Source organism: Rhamphochromis sp. 'chilingali' (assembly GCF_963969265.1).
Source record: "Rhamphochromis sp. 'chilingali' genome assembly, chromosome: 15".
Lineage (NCBI taxonomy): Eukaryota > Metazoa > Chordata > Actinopteri > Cichliformes > Cichlidae > Rhamphochromis > Rhamphochromis sp. 'chilingali'.
The window spans coordinates 30574832-30580831 of record NC_137942.1 but is presented as its reverse complement, the minus strand read 5'-3'; positions in this window follow the sequence as shown (position 1 = coordinate 30580831).

The window sequence follows — 6000 nt, the reverse complement described above, 5'->3', positions numbered from 1 at the left end:
TTTCCACCTGCTTTTCCAGGTCTGGGTCACAGAAGCTGCAGTCTAGGCAGAGATTTCCAGACCTCCTTCTCACCACCCACTTCCTCTCAGTTGACATGTGATGCCGGTGCCACTGAGCCAAACACCCTCCACTCTTGGCTGTGTCTACAAATTCAGTCCATAAAAATTATGAATACAGACTGTGACAAAGTGCATTCATTCACTATGAATGAATGCAACTTATTGGCAGCAATGTGAACCAAGCTCTTGCTTGGTTGTACATGGACAGGACTGCACACAACATGGAACTGATAACACATACTCCAGGATACCCCAAAGGATGTGGCCGAATGCTTTCTCCAAGTACACAAAATACTTGTAAACTCGCACATACCCTCCAAAAGTTTAAAACGATGGTTCAGGAGTCCAAGGTTCCAGGATCTCGATGAAAACCACATTGTTGTTCAAACATGGTGTTTGTTATGGAGAAAACTATGGTTAGTACAAACAACAAAACAAAGGAACTGTCAGAAGACTCAAAGACAAGATGCAGTGGGAACAGTTCAAAGATTTTAACGAACACTTAAGTTAAATAACAGGTGAGTGCTTGCAGTTCTTCAAAAAACTACTAAGATGAAGTGTCCATTTCTTTACAGGATCTGGTCAAATCACCACAAGGTTGTCAGGCTCATTGTTTCTGTAGGTTGCAGGTTCAGATAAGTTAATACAGGATTCACATGAACAGTCACAGATAGGTCTACAGTGTATTTCACAGGGTTCAGGTAAGGATTTATTGTTTCCCTCAGGCTCGAGTTAAAAGCTCTCTGACTTTACAGGTTTGAACTTGATGAGGGAGGACACCAAGATAAGTATGTTGCAGCTTAGCAAGCAGGAAACAAACAAACTCAGTAAGACTGCCACGTAATGTATATCAAGAACCCAGCGAGGGAAAGCAGGAGCAGGGTTACATACTGCTGATGATTGTAGATGAAAATCTGACATAGTTATGCCAACATCTGGAGGAGGTAAGCAGAGTTACTTCACTCGAGTCTGCATATGGATGATGAAGAGAGGGAAGAGGGCATGGGGGACATGAGAGGAACGCTAATAGAAAATGTTCATTGCACATATAATAAACCTAATTTAATCTAATGCATTTTACATTCTAACGTTAAGCTTCCTCAACCAAGGTACTGTAATTTTAGATGAATAATTTGTTAAACATAAAAAGGTTTGGAGAAACATTTAAACTTTCATGGAAATAAATAGAATTACATTATTTATAATTAGTGATGTGGTTTGACCTCTGATGTGCCTTACCACCGGAAAGGCTGAAAACAATATTAGACTCTAAGCAGGTTAAGAAGCTAATAAGAGGCTCCTGTATTCTTCAGTCTGGTAGTGGCTCTGTCTGTGTAGCAGATAGTCAGCAAGAACATGTAATGGAAGATGATGGAAGTGAAGAGAGCAAGCAAAATGAAGGTTGCCCTGAGGGTGATGTCAAAGATAAGGAGAGGCCAAAGCATGTTGGAACGGTGCTAAAAAGAAAGAAAGAAAACTCTTAAGCTCAAGTTTACTGCTACACTGTTGAGCAGGAGACTGGGGTTTGTCCACAGTCTTTGGTTATGGGATCAACAAATGCATAAACTGAAGTTTTCCTGTGTTCCATTATTGCATCTTGATGTCACTGATGCTCCAGCTCAGCACTGTCCAACACTAAAATGGCAAATATAAGGAATCTGTGTCCAACCCATCTGCTGGGGTCAAATGCAACAATCTTTTCATGCATCTTCTCCAAAACTGGATCACTGAACACTGATGACTGAGGTCTGCTGCTTTTAACTTTCTCACTCACTTTCATCAGCTAAAACTGTGAAAACTGTCCCTATTAGATACAAAAACACTGGAAGTCCCCTTTATAAAAAAAATCTATAATATTAGTTTAATAATGTAAGTGAAGATTTTTCAAGTTTCAAATTTTTATTATAACATGTTTCCCTGTACAATTAAATTCTTCCTTTGCAGTCTGCAATAGATACCAAACAAACAAACAAACAAACAAACAAACAAACAAACAAAAAGAAATAAAGTGGCCAAATAGAATAGATCGTTTAAAAAGAGTTATTAAAAAAAACACCATATGAGAAACACAGTAGAAATATAAGATGCAAAAATGTACTCAGTTGTAGGCCAGGGCTATGTCAGATGTTTAGGGGTCTGATGGGGAAACAAAGAGTTCTTCAAAGTGTTTGTTTTGTTTTACTCACCTTAAACATAAAAATGATATTAATAAACTGCAGAAGGTTTTCTGGGGCAGTAAAGTTGCACCCTTACATACATACTTATAGCTCTAATGTGGAGCGTAATTATCATGTTGTATTTAATAAGACTCAAGGCTAAAGACTGAGCCCAGGAATTCATCAAGAAATTGTTTGTACGGGTCACAGAAGAGGGGAGACAAAAGCTAGTTCTTCTAATGGCCACAAAGGGCATTATTTCACATGGGCCCTGCTGGCCATTTGAAATAATGCAGCTTCACGGCATTGTATTTCCTCAATGTCTTCACTTTTAAGGACATACTCCAGCCTTCTTTTATATTTGCTCTATGGCATGAACCAAAACATTAAAGTGTCAGCCTGCAAAACTAAACAGGCTGCTCACTGTGCAACACTGAAGACAACTGCAATGCTAGAGCTCCCTCACATAACCAATTGATTACTGTCAGTATAAAAATACTGACTGACTGGAGCTTTAAGAATTTATGAGACTCGTGCTTTGGAGCTGATTACTTGATTGACAGGTGCCTTCCTTTATTACGATAGGCTGTGGTGATTACTTGGTCGCCACCTCAGCCCCACACTGACCAAAGAAATCTTGCATTCACACATCACCATCATTTTGTTTTTCTGATGACCTTCCTGTCAGTTAGTCCCTGTCGGCCACATGACCTGTTTGCGGAGCCGGGAAAGGCCTTTAGAAAGCTGACATCAGGATTGACTGTCATAATTCATCATTCAAGTCTTATCTGTGACTATGTGCAGGACTAAATAGCAAAAACACAAAGGAAATGATTGTGCACCTGAAGGCGAGTGGGTTTGCTGTGATTCTGCTCCCATGCCTTAGGTGACAGAGTGTTAATAACAGGGGAATAAATAAACTGCAGCGCTGTTGCTGTGGGCTGGAGACTGTGGGTTGCTGACGTCAACGATCCCCCTGCCCCACTTTAACCCTAGACAGGGAGTATGTGTGCGTGTTCAGACTCTTCATCCTTTAGTTCCCTTAGGACTTCACTCCATTTGCCCTGACTGATAATGAGCACATGTTCTAAAAGAACGCCCAGCCGTTTGCTTAATATATAACACCATGCTCCAAAAACCACCTCTGTTTTTTCCACCTAGCTTTGCATCTGCTTTAGGGGTTTTCACCACCACAGCCATGCTTGTCTTGGATGCCTTAACCTCTGCGCAATCTACAGGGAGCAGCTACGTGGTGTGTTGTATAACTGTCATGGTTGTGCAGTGGCATGGAAACTGTCTGACAGCACCGCCCACTGGTTTCACTATGGCACTGATGCAGTGAAAATACAAACATACAATCCTGACATTGTTTTCACCAGTAAAATAATGTTTTACCAGCATTTGCGGTGTTACAACTTTGCTATTTTACGATAAACGTAAATTAAATACAACCTGAGCAAATGAAATGTAGAAATAATGGAACAAATGGACTCAACTCAGTATGATGGAGCTTTTTGTGGCCATCATCATAATATCATTGTTGTAAATTCTTTTGACCAGAATATTTATGAAATGGCAATCCTATGTGTAAAATGTTAAACTAGTAGCCTAAATTCTAGAGAGTATGAATAAAGAGGCAACTGGACTTCTGTTAGTTTGTGCAGACATTTGAAGAGGCATCCAGGAGACTTCCCCCCAAAAAAACAAATAGTGGAGAATGCTCTGGTTTGGTTGTCCCCTTGGACATCGTTTTGGGGGTCGTTAACCCACCACTGAACATGTCAGTCATCATTTCATTTCATTTCATTTCATTTCATTTATTTCACACTTGGTCAACAGTTTCCACAGTTAGTTCTTAAGAGCCAAAGTGGGGGAAAAGGCATGGGTCATTGCCATCACTGGGGATTAAGGGTAAAACCACTGTGAGACCATGACCCACCACATCACATAACCTATTGAGCTCACCTGGGGTGTGGTGTGAGTGGGGGTTGGTGCTTCTGGGGTGTCTAGTGGTCATTTACAGAAGGCATCAATGGCCTCCTTTACTCCTCTTTCAAACCATCTGTCTCATCGTCTGAAATGTGATCACAGCCATTCTCCAAAAAATGACCTTTGTCCTTTAGATGCAGATCGCACTTCTATGTTGTGCCACGAGTTCGTGGAGTGGCTGTTTGATTTCTTCTATGTTGAGGCCTGAGCACACCTCACTGCGCTGCACACCACAAAATTCTCTGGTCCGATGAACGCTCTGGCCTTTATCTTCTAACAGGACAATGGCCCTAAGCACACAGCCAAGAGAACAAAGGCATGTCTTCAGGACCAGCCAGAGCCCAGACTGGACGCTCCCCATCCAAGCTGATGGAGCGTGAGAGCGTTTGCACAGAAGAATGGGAGAGATTGCGTGCCAAGCTTGTCACATCATACTCAAAAAGATGTGACTGTAATTGCTGCCAAAGTGCTTCAAAAACTTTTGAGCTAAATCTGTGAATACTTATGTACATATTATATTTTTGTTTTGTTTTTAACATTTTTAATCAATTTGCAAGAATCTTAACCAAACATTTTCCCTCTTTGTCATAATAATAATAATAATAATAATAAGTTTTTATCTGTTGTACAGTGTCCTTGGGTGCTTTGAAAGGCGCTATTTAAATAAAATGTATTATTATTATTATTATAATGCGGTATTGCGTGTAGAAAATCTCACTTTAATCCATTTTGGAATCAGGCTGTATCATGAAAAAGTATGGAAGTGCTGTGAAGTATTTCCAGGTGCACTGCTTGGAAATCGTGTCACTAACGAAAGTGACAGGAAGTGAAGATGAAGGTAGCATTTTCATTGGGAGTGACTAGGATGGACAAGATTAGAAATGAATCTATGGACATATGCAGAGGAGGGATAGTAGATGTACTGGACAAAGGATATAAGGTATAGAGCAGCTAGCCGTGAGGAAAAGAGACAAACGGACTTTGTCATTCAGTATACAAGCGTACAAGGAACACACAGAGAAGATTCACAGATTTAGTGAAGGAGGATGCAAGGACCGAGTGAGGAAGCACTGCAAAATAAGAAAAAGAAGACGCCCATTTATAAAAGCACAGTTGCTTCAAGATTAGCTTTAAGATTGTTCCCTTAAAAGTGTAAAGAAACTGAACAAAAGGAGGACAAAAAAAGTGTCAGACCTAAAGAACATCCACAGCAGATGAACTGAAATCAGGTTCTTAAGAAACAGGAAAAAAAACTCGGAATGTGAGAAATGCAGCAACTAGTAGCTGGTCCAGCTACTAGTTGCTGAAGTAGTCTTTGAAGTTATGTGTCTCAGAGAATTCAGCTTTATTTCCTGTCAATGATTAGTTCCCTAAATAGCTCTTGGTGTATCTTTGTGCAGTCTTCTCTTCTCTTCTCTTCTCTTCGTGTGTTTATCTTATTTGTGTTCCTTGTTGCTGTTATTTTTTTTTTTACTTTTGGATTTCAGTTTTTTGTAATTAATTTTTATTCATCAATTATAAATGGACTGATTCATATGTAGTGCTTTCTATCTAACATTCACACACACATTCATACTGTGTGTGTGACTCAAAAAGCATTTTGGGGGTTAGTATTTTGCCCAAGGACATTTGGCACGCAGACTGGAACAGCCAGGACTCGAACCACCAACCTTCCAGTTAGTAGATGCCCTGCTCTACCTCCTAAACCACATTTTTTTCTGCATTCCTTAAATAGTTCTCGTTTAGGTAATCTCCCTGACAGCCTTGCCATTGGGTCCACTTCTTGCCTACTTAT